The sequence below is a fragment of the Aquarana catesbeiana genome, linkage group LG03, assembly GCF_042186555.1.
Source record: "Aquarana catesbeiana isolate 2022-GZ linkage group LG03, ASM4218655v1, whole genome shotgun sequence".
Classification (NCBI taxonomy): domain Eukaryota; kingdom Metazoa; phylum Chordata; class Amphibia; order Anura; family Ranidae; genus Aquarana; species Aquarana catesbeiana.
Genome location: NC_133326.1, coordinates 111,728,732 through 111,746,348, shown reverse-complemented (window position 1 = coordinate 111,746,348; position 17,617 = coordinate 111,728,732). Strand labels below are relative to the sequence as shown.

Below are 17,617 nucleotides of genomic sequence, written 5' to 3'. Positions count from 1 at the left end.
CTGTTGAGCAGTTGGAATCCTATATTAGTCAATGGGACAACATTTCTCTCCCAAAACCTTTCTCCTCAGTTCCAAGTGCTGTTAAAAGAGGGGATACAACACTATGGCAAACAGCTCAGCATTTAGAGGCAGAACAAAAAAAAAAACCTTCTGGTTTGCGTTTTTGAGAGCAATTTTCTGGCAGAAAAAAACGCTAAACGCTCCTACATGCCTGTAAAAAACGCTCTATAGCAGGGTTTTTTGCTGCCAAAAGAACTGGCTTTTTTTTTTTTTTTTTTTTTTTTTTAACTTGTCCTGCATAGATGAAAGCTAAAAATGTATTCCAAAAAAAACCTTGGTTTCTTAAAGCGTAGTTCCAACCAAAAGTGGAACTTCCGCTCACCTGATTTCTCCCCCCCTCCGGTGCCCCTTCCCGAACCCCCCCCGCCCGCTGTCTCCTAGGAAACACACAGGTCCCAGGAGATAGCGGGGACCACTTAGGACGCACAGCGCGACTCACGAGAAGTGAAGCCGCAACGCTTCACTTCCTGATTCCCTCACAGAGAATGGCGGCGGCAGCAGCCGAGCGATTGCTCAGCTTCGGCTACCGACATCGCTGGACTCCAGGACAGGTAAGTGTCCATTTATTAAATGTCAGCAGCTGCAGTATTTGTAGCTGCTGGCTTTTAATATATTTTTTTTTTTAGGTGGACTCCCTCTTTAAGAATGTTACCATATCCCAGATTGCTCTAATTTGCTTTTGAATTCAACAAAAATGTATCCAATCAAGCCAGCAGAAAAGCATAAACAGGCACCAATAGTTTCAAATTAGCTGAATGTTATGCATGTTTCAATTCCCTACTAAAAAAGTGAGTAATAAAAGACTGTGCAGAGTAAGACCAACTGCAGCATCTGCAAGGAATATTCTAGGTCTAGGAATATCTAGCAAGATATATTTTCTTGGACAGAATAGATTTACTTTAGGATCAAATGCACACAGAAGCAAAGTACATTGCACTCTGAACTATACTGCATACATTTTTTACAGATCTGAATACAGCTGCAGGTTACTGCTATGAGCCCAAGCACACAGCTCAGTAATCTAGAGTTGCGTTCAGTTGTGTCCTAGCAAATAAGAACACTACGCAGCAGGAGCTGCCTCATCATTTGCATGCTACACATGTAAACATTAGCATAAATATTACATGTGTACAATGTACAGATAAGGGTTTATGTGGGATCTTGCTGCCAGCAAGATTCTGTCTAATTTGAGTTTTCTTTTTAGATAGCTCTAACTGGCTTAAGGCCTGTGTTGATGGCTTCACTTTGAGACCATTCAGAATCAACTGAAAAGGTGCATTTGACCTTCAGTTGCACTCCTTTGAGTCTGCATTGTAGACGCTTTAACAAGGTCATGCATTTTCAATAGATTTTTATGAGTGCAAAAATCACTTGAATCAAACAAGAACCCATTAACACAGGCCCTTATCCTATTAGTGCTGCCCATTTTTTCTATCCAAGACCTGGTGCGGATTGTGTACAGGATTTCAAAATTTAATATCGAGAGATTTAGGTAATTTTAGGTCTTATGTCTGCCTGAAGCTTAACTTTAAATGGTAAAAAACAAACACTACTTAGTGAAAAAGATGCGCCTTGCGTGTAATAAGACAGCAGCATGGACCTGTGCTAAGCACTTCTAAATGTCATTATTCAGAAATTAATTTGCACAACTGAAAAAAGGGGCGCTGAGAGGTGTGACATTTACACAATATGAAAATCAAAGTATAGGGAATGGCGCTGTGTTAGAACTAGAAGTGTGGCTGAAAATTAAACAAATGTTCAAGTGCATAAAATAATTACTATTTAAAATTAAAAAAAATATTTTGGTGTCATCCAGGGATTTCTACAAAAAATTCTGTCCTTATTTTAGTGAAAACACCTTATTACGTGAAAACATGCTACTATATGTGCAAAAAATCGCAAATATTAAAACGACACCATTATATAACATAAATAAATCTTCACATTAATAAATATAAAGTGATAAGTGCCAGAAGCAGTGATTATCAAACAATAGTGCATTAATGTGCAATAACCATTCGCAATAATAAATCATTAGTAGTGTGTCAAATCGCAACTAAGTATCAAAGAAAAAAATCCCATATGTTGTTTGGTGCAAAAATGTTCATAACAATTGTGCAGAAAGTTCTTCTTTGGTGGTAAAGTGCCGTGCTGTAATAACTGGTAGTCCCCCCCCAATGTGGTTGCACTCACCGGAGCACTCCACCCCTGCAGGGGTACGAGCTACCAATGTTTTCTTCAAACTAAAGAAAACATTGGTAGCCAGTTATTGAATAAACAAAATGTTGCTGATGAGAAGATTGCAGAGTTAGAGTGGATACCCAGTGGGGACCTTTAATACATCAAGGGACAGGAAGTCCCCACCTCCTTGTGTGTAAGCAGCTGCCTTTGGGATTGGGACGCGTGGAAGGAAACTGGCACCCATACGACCGGAGTGACAGGACCAACATCACACGCTCGTACCCCTGCAGGGGTGGAGTGCTCCGGTGAGTGCAACCACATTGGGGGGGGGACTACCAGTTATTACAGCACGGCACTTTACCACCAAAGAAGAACTTTCTGCACAATTGTTATGAACATTTTTGCACCAAACATCATATGGGATTTTTTTCTTTGATACTTAGTTGCGATTTGACACACTACTAATGATTTATTATTGCGAATGGTTATTGCACATTAATGCACTATTGTTTGATAATCACTGCTTCTGGCACTTATCACTTTATATTTATTAATGTGAAGATTTATTTATGTTATATAATGGTGTCGTTTTAATATTTGCGATTTTTTGCACATATAGTAGCATTTTTTCACCTAATAAGGTGTTTTCACTAAAATAAGGACAGAATTTTTTGTAGAAATCCCTGGATGACACCAAAATATTTTTTCTAATTTTAAATAGTAATTATTTTATGCACTTGAACATTTGTTTAATTTTCAGCCACACTTCTAGTTCTAACACAGCGCCATTCCCTATACTTTGATTTTCATTTTTTGGGGGATCACTTAGGTGTCCCCTTCCCATTTAGGGGGGCCGCAGGTGTAATTTAGTCTGTAAGCGCGGATCTGTCGATATAACGGAAAATTGTATACTCACCTTTCCGTAATTTTCCTTTCCTGTCGTATCTTCATGGCAGCATACACTTTGGGTTGTGACTCCGCCCCCACAACCTGATAGGACTACATAGCTATAAGTTGTAGAGATGGCCCCTGCCCAGTATTCTCCGTATATATATATCTCACCTTAGACGGGAGGGAGATTGTATGCTGCCATGAAGATACGACAGGAAAGGAAAATTACGGAAAGGTGAGTATACAATTTTCCGTTTTCCTGTCGCATCATGGCAGCATACACTTTGGGGAGTAACTCGCAAAGACTGGGTGGGAATTCAAACTAAGTTTATTAATCAAATAATAGAGGAATTGGCCTGGATAACGGATCTTCCGAAATCCACCGTGGATAAGCAGGCGGAATCCACCTTGTAATGAGACATGAAGGTGTTCCTGGAGGACCAGGTAGCCGCTCTGCAAATCGTCTCCGCCGAGACTCTACAATATGCCGCCCAGGAGGTTGCCACTGCCCTGGTGGAGTGTGCCCTTAAGCCCTCAGGTACTTGATGGTTACTCAGTGAGTAAGATCTCTTGATGGTCTTTACTAGCCATGAAGCGATGGTGCGTGAGGATGCCGCTTGACCTCTCCTGAAACCATGTGGGATAATTAGGAGGTTTTCCGACTTTCTGATGGATTTTGTTGCTGAGAGGTATTCTATAACGGTACCCTTAACATCTAGTGGATGAGGGTCTCCCTGATCCGTGCTGAGTGCTGGAAGATTAATCTCCTGGTTAAAATGGAAGGATGAGGACACCTTGGGGATGAATCGATCCGAAGGCCTTAGGACTAGCCTGTCTGGAAGAACAACCAAGTATGGTTCGCTAACCATTAGAGCTTGCATTTCTGACACTCGCTTCGCCGATGTTATGGCTATTAAAAATGAAACCTTCAGCGTTAGATCCCAGAGGGATATGCTCTGCATTGGAAAAAAGGGTTCCTTGGATAATGACTCTAGAACAATTGAGAGATCCCAGACCGGGAATGACGGTTTTCTGGGGGGCCTCAGCTTTAGACAGGCCCTCTGAAACTGAACCACCAGAGGCTCTTGCGCCCATTTAACTCCTGTCAAGGCGGACAGGGCCGATACCTGGACCTTCAGGGTGCTTGACCTAAGGCCTTTCTCTAGGCCTGATTGAAGGAACTCCAAGATGTGAGACACCGACGGGGAGGACGAGTCCCAACCTTGCTGGTGGGAGAAGGAGACAAATTTTTCCCAAACTCTTCTGTACGTGATGTTGGTAGTAGGCTTTCTGGCCTGGAGTAAGGTATCCACCACCTTCTGGGAACAGCCCTGCTCTAGGTACCTAGCCCTTTCAGTCTCCAGGCCATCAAGTGTAGCTTCCCCGGGTTCGGGTGAAGAAGATGTCCCTGGGAGAGTAGGTCTGTCGTCAATGGGAGAGGCAGAGGCTCTGCCGTGTTCAGCTGCATGAGGGTAGTAAACCATGGCCTCCTCGGCCAGAAAGGGATCACTGCTACCACCAATGCTGTTGACTTCTTGAGCCTCAGGAGGAATCTCGCTATGAGAGGCGTCGGGGGGAAAATGTACCCCAGGTGAAAGTTCCAGGGGTGTTGGAGGCAGTCCGTCCCCTCTGCCGAAGGAAACGGTGTCCTTGATAGGAATCTCTGACACTTTGTGTTCTCCGGAGTTGCTGCTAGGTCTATCTCTGGAGGACCCCAGGTTCGGGATATGAGAGCATAGGCTTGTGGACTCAGAGACCATTCGTTGTTGGAGTGGAAATTTCTGCTTAGTGAGTCGGCTAAGGTGTTCTGGACTCCCGGGACATAAACCGCCCTTAGGTCCAGTAGATTCAGCTGCGCCCATTCCAGAACAGGACGGACCTCCTGTAACATGGACCTGCTTCTGGTGCCCCCCTGCCTGTTGATGTAGGCAACGGCCACCTTGTTGTCCATCCTCAGGAGGACGTGCTTCCTCCTCAAGTGAGAACTGAAGGCCAGGAGAGCCTGGAACGCTGCTCTCATCTCCAGAACGTTCGACACTGTATCCTGTGCCCTGAAAGGCCAACGATCCTGAGCCGCAAGGTCCTGATAGTGGGCTCCCCATCCCTGTAGACTGGCATCTGAGGTCACGGTTTCTTGATAGGGAGTGACTATATGCCTGCATCTTCTCAAGTTGTGAGGACGTACCCACCACATCAACGATTGCTTTACCTCCTGAGAGATGAGGATTGGTTGGGACATTGATGTGCCCTTCCACTGACGTAGGAAGGAGATCTGAAGAGGCCTCGAGTTCCATTGCGCCCATTGGACCATTGGAATGGTGGAAGCTAGGGAGCCCAGGATACTGAGACAGGTCCTGGCCGGGAGCATTGTAGTGGAGATTGCCCTTTTCACCTTTTGAATTAGAGGAGGGATTTTTTCCCCCGGAAGTTCCACCGTATTCTCCCTTGTGTCCAATTCGGCCCCCAGAAAGACCATTCTCTGTGTGGGATGGATGTTGCTCTTTTTCCAATTTATCAGCCACCCTAGGGACTGTAATGTGGAGACCAGGATTTCCCTGTGAAGGACAAGAGAGTCCTGGCTGTCTGAGAGAAGTAGGATGTCGTCCAGGTAATGGTGGACCCTCAGCCCGTTTTCTCTCAGGTGGGCTATTACAGGTAATAGGACTTTTGTAAACGTCCTGGGTGCGGTAGAGATCCCGAACGGAAGGCTTCGGAATTGGAAGTGCCGATGATTTAGGGTAAACCGGAGAAATTTTTGGAACTCGGAATGGATAGGGATATGCAAATACGCGTCCTGGAGGTCGATTGACAGCATCCAATCTCCCAAGTTTATTGCTTGGAGGATTGATTGAAGGCTTTCCATCTTGAATGTTTCTAACCGTATCGACCGGTTGAGGTTTTTTAGGTCCAAGACTGGACGAAGGTCCCCTGATTTCTTTTTCACTAAGAAAAGTGGGGAGTAGAAACCTTTGCCTCTTTGGGATGGCGGAACCTCCACTATTGCTTGTTTCTGGAGCAACTCTTGGATATACTGGACTAGGGATAGTCTTTTCTCTTGAGAAGGAGGAAGTCTGGTTGAGCAGAATTGGTCTCTTGGAGGACGACCTCTGAATGCCCACCTGTGACCGAAATGAATGGTGGACACCGTCCATGGGTCTTTTATCATTCCCGCCCAGACCAACTTGAACTTTGTGAGTCTGGCCCCCACTACCGCTGGTTGGGCGGGCGAACCTTCAAAAGGACTTCTGGTCATTGGAGGCAGGGGTCTTGGGTTTCTGGAACTTAAGGAAGGACGTCTGGGGGTTCTTCCAGCTCCTTCTGTATTCCTTCCCGGGTCTATAGGATTTCGCATCCCTATATATCTTTCCGGAAGGTTACGTTTAAAGGGAGGTGGCCTTTGTTGTTTCGGCCTTCTGTCCGATGGTATGAGACCCGACTTCCCGCCTGTTACTTTAGAGATTGCGGTATCCAGCTTTGCTCCAAAGAGGTTCACCCCATCATACGGAATCCTGCACCAGTTTGACTTCGAGGCGGGGTCAGCCGACCAAGGTTTAAGCCATAGCGCCCTTCTGGCCATTACAGAGGCTAACATAGACCTTGAGGTGGATCTGATAGTATCTACGGAAGCCTCCGCCACGAAATCTCCCGCAAGGCTAAGTTCTTGTAAGGCCTTAGTGATCTGTTCTTGATCTGCGCCCTCAGTGACGAGCCTCGCTGTAGCTGAGGACCAGCTGGAGATAGCTTTCCCAACCGCCGCTAATGCCACCGCTGGCCTGCAGGCGCCTCCTGCGAACAGGTAAGCTCTCTTAAGGTCTGTATCCACCTTCCTGTCAAGCACGTCTCTGAACGTTACTGCATCTTCAATGGGGAGCGTCACGTGCCTGGCTAGACGCATCAAAGATGCATCCACTACTGGAGGAGAAAGTAAAGGAGATACTTTGGGTTCCTTGAGAGGGTACAGTTTGGTAAGTCTGTGGGACAGACTGAACTTCTTTTCCGGATTCTGCCACTCCTCCTTAATCTGTTTAGGCTGTGTCTCCTCAAGCTCCTCCCAGTTAATCGCTTCCTTAACCGATCTGATGAACGGTTCTATGAGCGCAAAATCAAAGCCAGCTGAAGCTTCCGGCTCTTCATCATCCGACAGTAGTTCTTGCTCTCTTGATGCACTGGGAATGGTGGGTGAGGTGCTATAGGCCGTAAACTCCACATCAGGAGTCGAGACCTGGGGAGTAGAGACTCCAGTGGGTTCTATGGAATCCGGCTCTTTCTCCCTGGTGGCTTCATCTATGCACTTGCGGCAGGCTAGTTTGTCTGGGAGGGCCGTGGCCCCACATACCCAGCAAGCGTTCCCGGCTGGGCGGGAAGGGTGCGTAGAGGATTGGTGTCCTCGTGCAGGGGATCTTCTGCGGTAGGAACGGCTATGCCTTGAGTGGGATCGACTCCGTCTGCGACTCCCCTTGCGGCCTGAGCGGCTTCTTCCGCGTGAGCGGCTGCGTCTATGGCCGGAGCGGCTTCTCCTGTGCGAAGATTCCCTTCGTCCTGATTTAGATGATCTTGCGGACCTGACAGGGCTGACCAATTAGGTAGCATTAGTACGGTCCTGCTCTCTTTTTCAATCTTCTCTACTTACCGCTGGAATCCCCCCCCCCCTACCTATTAGGCTGGTGGTGATCTGCTGGGGCAGCGGCCTCCATAGGAGAGGAAGGTGAATACCTGAGAAAGGTATAGGAAGGTAAGAACATGCAACCAGGTCCCACAACAGTGCATAAGCATTAGACACTTACCCAGAGAGAGAGGGAGCTTTAGGAATACAGAAGTTCAAAATACAGCAGTCAGAAGTCTTCCAGGAAGCAAGGAGAGCTCAGAAATGACAAACAGGGCTTTTAAATTTGCCGCCATGGCCGCCGAGGTCACGACCCGCTCGCGCATGCGCAGTAGCGGCGCGAGGCGCCCGGCGCCATCTTGGAAACTGGCAAAATCGAAAGGACGCCCTGACGGCGCGCACCGCGCATGCGCGGAAGCGCTGAGACGCCCGGGAAGCCTGTAGGGAGGCACAGAGGGACCACAGAGCCCAGCAAAGAGGGAGAAAGACACAAAGTGAAAAAAGGAGGCATGGCGACCGCTGCACAACAACTAAGCCTGTTTAAGGCTTATACTAGACCGCAACATACCCCCGAGATCACCAGAGCGGGGCTCCTTCCATCTAGCTCGTTTAGAGGCTGTACAGGTAAGGACTTCCACCCAGGAGAGGCTAGAACCTGGCTGGGGCGAATTCGGTAGGGGGGTGCTTCTGATATGTTCAGTCCTTCAGGTGAGGAAAAATAAGAGAATACAGGGCAGGGGCCATCTCTACAACTTATAGCTATGTAGTCCTATCAGGTTGTGGGGGCAGAGTCACAACCCAAAGTGTATGCTGCCATGATGCGACAGGAAATTTATAATTTACACAATATACTTAACTTACACCTATTTATTAAACAACTTTTTAAAGCATACTTAGGCCTCATGCACATTTCAGCTCAAAAACACTGCATTTACAGGCGTTTGAGTTGTTGATCCTGCCTCTAAACGCCTCTCCATGTTAGCCTATGTGTCCATGTACACTACAGGCCTTTAACCACTTGCCTAAAGGGTACTTTTACCCCCTTCCTGCCCAGGCCAATTTTCAGCACTGTCACACTTTGAATGACAATTGCACGGTCATGCAACACTGTACCCAAATTAAATTTTATCATTTTTTTTCCACACAAATAGAGCTTTCTTTTGGAGGGATTTAATCAACACTGGGTTTTTTTTTTTTTTTCGCTCAATTCCCCCATCAACAGTGTCAGCATTGATGTTGGAATCACTCCTGCAGAGCCATTGTGTTCTCCCGGCAGGGGGGACAAGGGAAGCCATCCCTGCCAGGTGAACACAGTAATCATTGCTAGCAGCAAACAAACTTTGCAAGTTGCACTAATTTTCCCCAGAGCTCAGTGAACGTGGGGAAGATTTGCCGATTTCCATCATCCAATCATGTTGAAGCAAAACTGCAGTTTTTCCTTGCACCTGATTGGGTATTTTTTTTTACAAAGTGAAGCTTCACCACATTCACTAAGCTCTAGGTAAAAAGAGTACAACTGCACAGTCTGTTTGCCTTTAGTAAATCAACCCCATAGTGTCTCATTAACTGAACAAAAACATGCTAAACATATGATGATTAATTAGAAAGTATAATCAGAGAACCCTCCAGCGAATCAGTATAAAGCAAAAGTGGAGCTTTCCTTAAACAGAAAGGATCGGCATATTACCAACTACAAACAAAAAGGTGCTATTCTTAATTTTAGAATATAATATTCACATAATGCATAGAGTATAAGGCATTAAGCAGCCTCCACAGTCACAAATGTTGCAATACACAGACATACCACTATTTACATTTCAGAAAATCACTGTCAAAAGAAATCTGCAATAAAGTACACACTGCAGAACAGCTGCACAATCTTTGACAATTCTTTATCAGTCTTAGTTACCTAAGAAACACTGTAATAAACCGGTTATAGCCCCCCCCCCCCCCCCAGACCTGCACGCGTTGCAGTGACCTGCAATTACACACACTGCAATATTGGCTCAATTTACATTTTTTTTGCCAATGAAAAGCTGGCACACCTGTTGAAGTCTATTGAGGCCAAAACATGCCCCAAAAGAAGCTCATGCACTTTATCGAGTGTCAAGCTTCAAGTGACTCTATGCTCTAGGTGTTAGGCTGGGTTCACACTGCCGTACAGAGCGGCTCACGGCAGGGGTCCGATGCGTCACTGTTCACCATTTCAGGTGCGATTTCAGTCCAAATTTTTGGCTGAATTCAGACCTGAAACAGACCGGAAGACGTACAGGACTTCTGTGCTTTTTGGCTCCAGAGATGTGTGAACCGGCTCCATAGAGAACTGGTCACAATCTCCTGACATGCGAATTGGATGCGGGAAAACCCACTTTGCAATAGTGTGAACCCAGCCTCAATGGGCACGCTATGCTCAGGTGTTAATGGGCACAAATGAATAAAATGGAAATCCTAGTGTCACATGTTAAAGCACTTCTGGTGAATCTTGACATTATTCAGGTGTGAACAAGGCCTACACATTGGGGTAAAAAAAACAAACAAAAAAAAAAAAAAAACACACACACGGAGAAAAAGTACCTAATAAAAAAAACTTTCCATGTGTGAATGAATGATGCTGATACTGCTCACACAAGTAGCTTTACCAGACACACAGACTATGAAAAAAAAAAAAAAAAGAAAAAAAAAGTAGCGCTCATAGTCACCCACCATCATCAAAAACAGAATGTGTAAACATTGATCTGGCAAGCTTTAAAATTAGTAACATTGGACTGTTCAATGAGAAACACGCATGCACACACACCACCATTCTTAAACTGCTTGCTTTGGGGGGGGGGCCTTCGAGATAAAACAGCAATCGCACAAACACAGCTTCTAAAATGTGTAAAGGCAGCAGCTCTGAGCTCTAGTGATCGCCTGAACATGGCAGCTCTATCTGGAAACACTTCTCTGCTCCCTGAGGGACATTTAGCAGCGATGCAAACTGTCTCACACTTTTATTAGTCCGGCTACGTGACCGTGGCTGACATCTGGCTGTAGCTGCCAACTCTCATCTGTCCGTCTTGCTGGCATCTGTCCCCCCCTCCCTCCCACTCTCTTTAGCTGCTGAAAAGTTCTGTGTTCCTGGGCCTCTGGAAATTACCCTTGTACTCTCTCCGCTCTTACGCCATGCTTCACCTCCCTGGGGTGCTGGAAAGAGGCGGGAGAGAAGGAAGATGGAAGTGGCAAGTGGCCAGGGTTCTGTCAGCAGCTACAAAGTGGGAATGGCAGGCGCTTGTGTGAAGTTCTGTAGTATTCTTTGATGCCACCTCCTTCAGACACAGCTTAGCCATTGTGGAAAAAGGACAATTCCCCCAACAGATCTGTCTCTTTAACCCTTTTTGGAAAGCATTCATTAGTACCATCATTGCACTACCTAAGCGAGAAAGTATATGAACATCAGTGGCGTACAAAGAAGGGTACGGGTGTGGACGTGCCACCTAACATTTCTATTTTGTGCATGTTGCACAGTGCTTCAGGCCGGGGGGGGGGGGGGGGGTTTGAGCCTGTACTTGGGGGATGTCTGCACTAAGGGGGTTGCACTGGGAGAAGTCCGCTGTACTGAGGGGCATGAGTTGGAGGGGAGTCTGTACCGGAGGGTTTGTGCTGGGAAAGGAGAGAAATCTGTACTCGGGTGGGGGGGTTATACTGCAAATTCTGTACTTGGGAGTGGGGGGATAAAGGGGGTGTCGGCACTTAGGGGTTTGTGCTGGAGGGGGTCCACTGTACTGAGGGGCATGAGTTGGAGGGGAATCTGTACTGAAGGGTTTGTGCTGGGAAAGGTGGGAAATCTGTACTGGGGTGAGGGTTATACTGAGAATTCTGTACTTCAGGGTGAAGGATATAGGGGGTGTCTGTACTGAGGGGGTTGTGCAGGGAGGAGGTCTGCTGCACTGAGGGGTATTGGAGAGGAATCTCTACTAAAGGGGTAAAGAAGGGAGTCTGTACTGTGGTTTTTTGGAGGGGGGGGGGGGGGGGGAGTTTATACTGAGAATTCTGTACTTGGGGGTGGGGGATATGTGCAGTACTAAGGGGTATGTGTTGGAGGGGAGTCCATACTGAAGGGTTTGTGCTGGGAAAAGAGCGAGTCCGTTATACTGAGAATTCTGTATGTAGGGGTGGGGGATAGAGGGGCCGACTGCACTGAGGGGGTTGTGCTGGGGGGAGTCTGCTGTACTGAAGGATATGTGTTGGAGGGGAGTCTGTACTGAAGGGTTTGTGCTGGGAATGAGGAAGTCTGTACTGAAGTGTTAAGCTGGGAGAGAAGATTTTTGACTTAACATTTACAAGCTGGCCTGGTATTGCATTTTAAAGTGAACATATGACAGATATTACAGGTTACCCCAATTTTTCTGTAGTAAAAAAAGTCTTTGTTGGCAAACTTTACTATACCCGAATATAGTTATAGTAACAAACCAAAGGATTACAGCTTCAGAAATGCAATAAAATTATCCATCTGACATATGTCCTTTCCTTTTCCTTCTGAGAGAGCCAATGTTTCTTTCTATCTAGGTCACTATACACAGTACACCTAAAAACATACAATGGTTAATGAGGTAACCTTGAAATAAAAAAAAAATGGTAGGCAAGTGATATCTGCCACAGCTAAAGGTTTGAAAATATACTAAATATTCGCTTCAGCCCCGGAAGATTTTACCCCCTTCCTGACCAGAGCGTTTTTTGCGATTCCGCACTGCGTCGCTTTAACTGACAATTGCGCGGTCGTGCGACGTGTCTCCCAAACAAAATTGACATCCTTTTTTCCCCACAAATAGAGCTTTCTTTTGGTGGTATTTGATCACCTCTGCGATTTTTATTTTTTGCGCTATAAACAAAATAAGAGCGACAATTTTGAGAAAAAACACATTATTTTTTACATTTTGCTATAACAAATATCCCCCAAAAATATATAAAAAAAAAATTTTTTTCCCCCCAGTTTAGGCCGATCGTATTCTTCTACATATTTTTGGTAAAAAAAAAAAAAAAAAAAAATCACTATAAATGTTTATTGATTGGTTTGCGCAAAAGTTATAGCGTTTACAAAATAGGCGATAGTTTTATGGCATTTTTATTAATAATTTTTTTTTTTACTATTAATGGCAGCGATCAGCGATTTTTATTGTGACTGCGACATTATGGCGGACATGTCGGAACATTTTTGACACATTTTTGGGACTATTGTCATTTATACAGCAATCAGTGCTATAAAAATGCACTGATTCCTGTGTAAATGACACTGGCAGTGAATGGGGTTAACCACTAGAGGGCGGGGAGGGGTTAAGTCAGTACTAGGGAGTGATTACTAACTGTAGGGGGGGTGGGATAGCAGTGTCACTACACTGATCACTGCTCCCGATGACAGGGAGCAGAGATCAGTGATACTTGTCACTAGGCAGAATGGGGAGATGCTGTTTACATCAGCATCTCCCCGTTCGTCCTCTCCGTGAGGCGATCGTGGGTATCCCCGCGGCGATCAAGTCTGCGCGACCCGCAACCCGGCTCACGGAGCTCCCGGCCGGCGCGCACGCAATGGCACGGCAGGGAATTCAAATGGACGTACTTGTACCTCCATTTGTCCAGCCATGCCATTCTGCCGACGTACATCAGCGTGCGCCGGTCGGGAAGGGGATATAATGTGCAATTCTTAATGAGCTATGATCAAATTTAAGCCAATGACATAATCGAGTGCCAAATGTGGGTGTTCTAAGATTTCTTAACACACGCCAGGTCTGTTAATCCAATTGCTGAACTACATTGTGGTCACCTGGGTCAATATATAAGAATGCTAATCAAATCAATTGAAGTATGCTTAAAAAGGAACTGCAGTCTGCTCACATAATTTGTAATAAAAACATCTTTGCCATTCTGAAGCTTCCCTCCAACCACTTTGCATATTATTTTATATATACTGTGATTCTGTACTTGACAAATATGCTGCAGAAATCTCCCTCCACTAAGTCTGGCTGCATCCATTTTGACTGTGGGCAGCTGAAGCTGCTGCCTATTCACTTCCTGGATTTACACAGAGGCACACCTCCAGCTCTGCAGCTCTCATTGGCCCTTTTATGACCCCCCCCCCCCCCCCCCCCCCCGGCAAACTCTAACCAGAGAGAGAGAGAGAGAGAGAGCTGTACATGACGTCATAAGCCTAGGCTAATGACCAGACAAGAAACACAAAGTGGGCTGTATAAGGTATTTACTGGCAGAAAAAAAATGTTTTACTATCCAAAGTTAAAACAATGAGGGCAGAAGATTTAATAGATGGAAAGTTTAAAAGACTGAAGTTGCACTTTAAACAACTTACATTTATAAAAAAATGGCAGCTAACATTATTATTATTATACAGGTTTTATATAGCGCCAACAGTTTGCGCAGCGCTTTAAAACATGAGGGCAGACATTACAATTGGGTACAAGAGGAATCAGAGGGCCCTGCTCGTTAGAGCTTACAATCTAAAAATCGCAGGGTAATGCCTAGTACACACAATGAGAAAATCAGACAAACGATTGCTCTGTTTCAGTTATTTTTTTTTAGATCTTGTACTAATGTAAAATCTTTTTTCTTGGAAGTGCAATGAGGGACACAGGGATCAGACATTTGTGTTATACTGCCACCTACTGATCACTTTGGAAAAAAAAAAAGAAGGGGGAGAACAGTCTGCAGATAACTCCTCCTAATCGTGGCATGTCTTGAGGATATGGGCCCTGTGTTCCTCAATGAACTTAAAAAAAAAAAAGATTTTACGAGTACAAAAATGTTATTTTCTTCTCATTCATTGAGACACACATGATTTAGAGACATTTGTGACATCCAAAAGAAAAAAAAAGTCCAAGGAGAAAAAAAATACAAAAAGGCCTAACTATAATAACAGAAAAATAATCTGGGGAATGCCACCAGCAGGACCTTACTTCCAAAGCCTGCATCAGAAAAAGCATGAACAAGTACAAGTACTCATTTAGAGAAAGTATAAACAGAAAACCAGGTTGCAGCCTTGAAAATCTGGAAAAAAGTTGCCTGATACCAAATTGCCCAAGAAGCATGCTCAGACCTAGTAAAGTGGGACAGGAAAAGGTTCTCAAGCCTTTAGACCACAAGCTTGAATGATGATTTTCTGAGTCACCAAGAAATGGTGGTAGGAGAAGAAGCTGGTTCCCCTTTACAGAGACTATAGGGGATGACAAAGAGAAGGTCAGTCTTTATAATGAAAGCAATGGCTGTGAGGTAGACATGCACAGCTAATAACTACATCCAGACAATGAGAGGAAATCTCCTTCTGATCTACTGTGGGGGACGTCAAGCCGTCAATCAAGATCAACAGGGCGATTGCGCGCAGCAGACAGTTCGATCGGGAACACAGCCCCACACACAGTCCTTCCCCCAGCCGCCACTCTCCTCTTCCCTGCAATGCAGAGATAGGGAGAAGTCACACTACTCAATAGAGGACGGGGGCAGGAGCTGCTGGAACTAACTTTTACATTAACCAGCAGGTGATTGGTTGCAGGGCAGTCCTAGCAACCAATACCAGCTTGTTAATGTAAAAAGTTAAATCCATAAGATCCTGCCCCCACTCTCTATCCAGTACTGTGTGACTTCTCCCGTTCTCTGCTATACACCGGTGTAAGGTAGGAGAGTGCTACCTACACACTGCCGTGAAGGGGACAGAGGACACTGCAATAGTAGGAGGGGCAGAGGACCCTACTTCTGGGTGGAGGGGGGCAGGGAGCACTATAGTGGGGGGGGGGGTGATGTGAATCGGGGCAGGACACTGCTATGGGGTGGCAGTGGACACCATTGTATGGGGGGCACAGGTCCATTCCATACTGTGGGGGGGGGGGGGGGGGGGGGTGACTCCTGTGGGGGGCAGAGGACACTATTGTGAGGGGAATGATAAAAAGGGGAGTGGAGGACACTAGTGGGAGTGAAGCTAATTAACTTTCCGGAAACCAGAGTACCCAGAGGAAACCCACGCAGGCACAGGCAGAGCATGCAAACTCTAGGCAGATATTTGCGCAGCACCAGAAATGGCTCTAAACTAGAAAAAGCCACCAGTTCAGACATACATCACAGACATAATGGTGACAAACATACTTGTAATTGAACATGGAAATGGTAGCCCCGACTCAGGTTCAAAGAGTGGTCTTTGAAGTGCTCAGAGAAACAAAATTTAAATCCCACCGAGAAAAAAAAGTGAGCGCCGGGGGGTGGGGGGGTGTTGACAACACGAGTGACACCTTGCACAAAGGTATTAAAAGAATGGGAGGCCAGGAGTCATTGGAACAAGATTGCAAGTTCTGAGATCTGACACTTAGTACTCAGGACTATGGGTTCTGAAAATTTCGTTCCTCACACCAAGTGATGTAGGTCTTCCATGTGTGATGGTAGATCTTAGGAGAAGTGGACTTCATTGCTTTTAATATTATGGGGAACCAAGTGGGAAAGGCCCCTATCCCTTAAGATCTGGGCTTCAACACCATGTCATTAAAGCCAGCAACTCTGAAGCAGGATGTTATACAGTCCTTGGGACAGAGGATTTAGTCAGTCTGAAGATCCTGATCAGCTCACAGTACCCTTGAGTGGGATCAATGCGAGGCAACAGCAAAACTGATCCTCTTGTATTTGGGATCTGACATGTTGGAAATCAAACAGGGATAACTTACCTCTAATACAAGGTAAACTAAGTGCTGGAAGTAAAAGAGGTTCAAAAGGCTGGAGAGGACCAGATCACCGTAAGCGGAAGCAAGAACTAATTAAGGTGAAACTGTGTGCTTCTTGTAATAAGTGGCAATGATTTCAAGGTGTAACCTCGCAACTCATCTCCTCAGTGTATGAGCCCTTTCCATGGAAACCAAAGGGGGAAAAAAGGATAATAGAGTCCAATGGTTTCAACAAAAGAAGCAGCTCCTAGTGCTGAGCCTACACATTAACAAGTCTTCAGAGATTGGATCACACACCAGAAGCTGCGTCATAACTCTGGACGTAAAAAACACTCTGCGGCTAAGTAAGGGCTGGTTTACACCTGCTTTGATGTTTAAAAGCGATCCATGTTGGAATTTCTTTTAAGAGAGCAATAGACAAGGGTGAGAAAGAGGTGTTTTATTGTCTCCTCAATGTCTGTTTTACCGGACAACTGCCCCGCAACAGCAATGGTACAGTGGGGCCCAACTCACTTTAATGGTGGTACATCCCGCTGAGAGCGGCAGGGGGTACCATCCCTCAGCAAAAGTGGGAGCAGTTGAGAAACAGTAAAAAGGCGGCTAAAGCACAGGGTTTTACTCAGTGAGAAGAGCTCTGAGAGTTGATTGGAGAGAAGGAACACAACCCCCTTCACACAGCACACAGGAAGAGAGCTGTGGCTGTCAATCTGTTGGAGGTCCCTCCCGTCACCTTTTTTTATCTTGATGTCAGGAAAACTTGTTAGAAATTATTCATGCTTAAAGAAGAGGATAGAAGCAGCAGACAGAAATGATACTTAGTGCTCTGGATTGAGACAAGTCCACACTATAGAGCAGGGGTAGGCAACCTCGGCCCTTCAGCTGTTTTGAAACTACAAGACCCATGGGACATTGCAAGACCCTGACCATCACATGCATGAATCCTAGAGGCAGAAGCATGATGGGATTTGTCGTGTCCTCTTCTTGGGTGCCTCGTTGCTGCTCCCGACACCTCCCTCCTGTTGAATGCCCCCACAGCAAGCAGCTTGCTATGGGGGCACCCAAGCCGAGCTGCAGCTCCCTGTGGCCATTCAGACACAGAGCTGCCATTCAGCCCCGCCCCCTCTCCCCTGACTGTCTGACTCTGACAGCTGCGGGAGCCAATGGCGCCGCTGCTGTGTCTCAGCCAATCAGGAGG

At 45.9% G+C, this 17,617-nt stretch overlaps 1 protein-coding gene across 6 annotated transcripts in view; it reads right to left on the bottom strand.

Moving 5' to 3' along the window:
* The window catches only part of ZNF609 (zinc finger protein 609), a 181,280-nt gene that overhangs the window by 100,662 nt on the left and 63,001 nt on the right, over window positions 1-17,617 (bottom strand). The window contains exon 1 of one of the 6 annotated variants that reach the window (XM_073618985.1): window positions 10,872-10,910. The exons of the other annotated variants lie outside the window; for them this stretch is intronic. The gene's annotated coding sequence lies outside the window, so the exon portion shown is untranslated. Of the gene's footprint in view, window positions 1-10,871; window positions 10,911-17,617 lie in introns of those variants that run through there. 6 annotated transcript variants of the gene reach the window in all.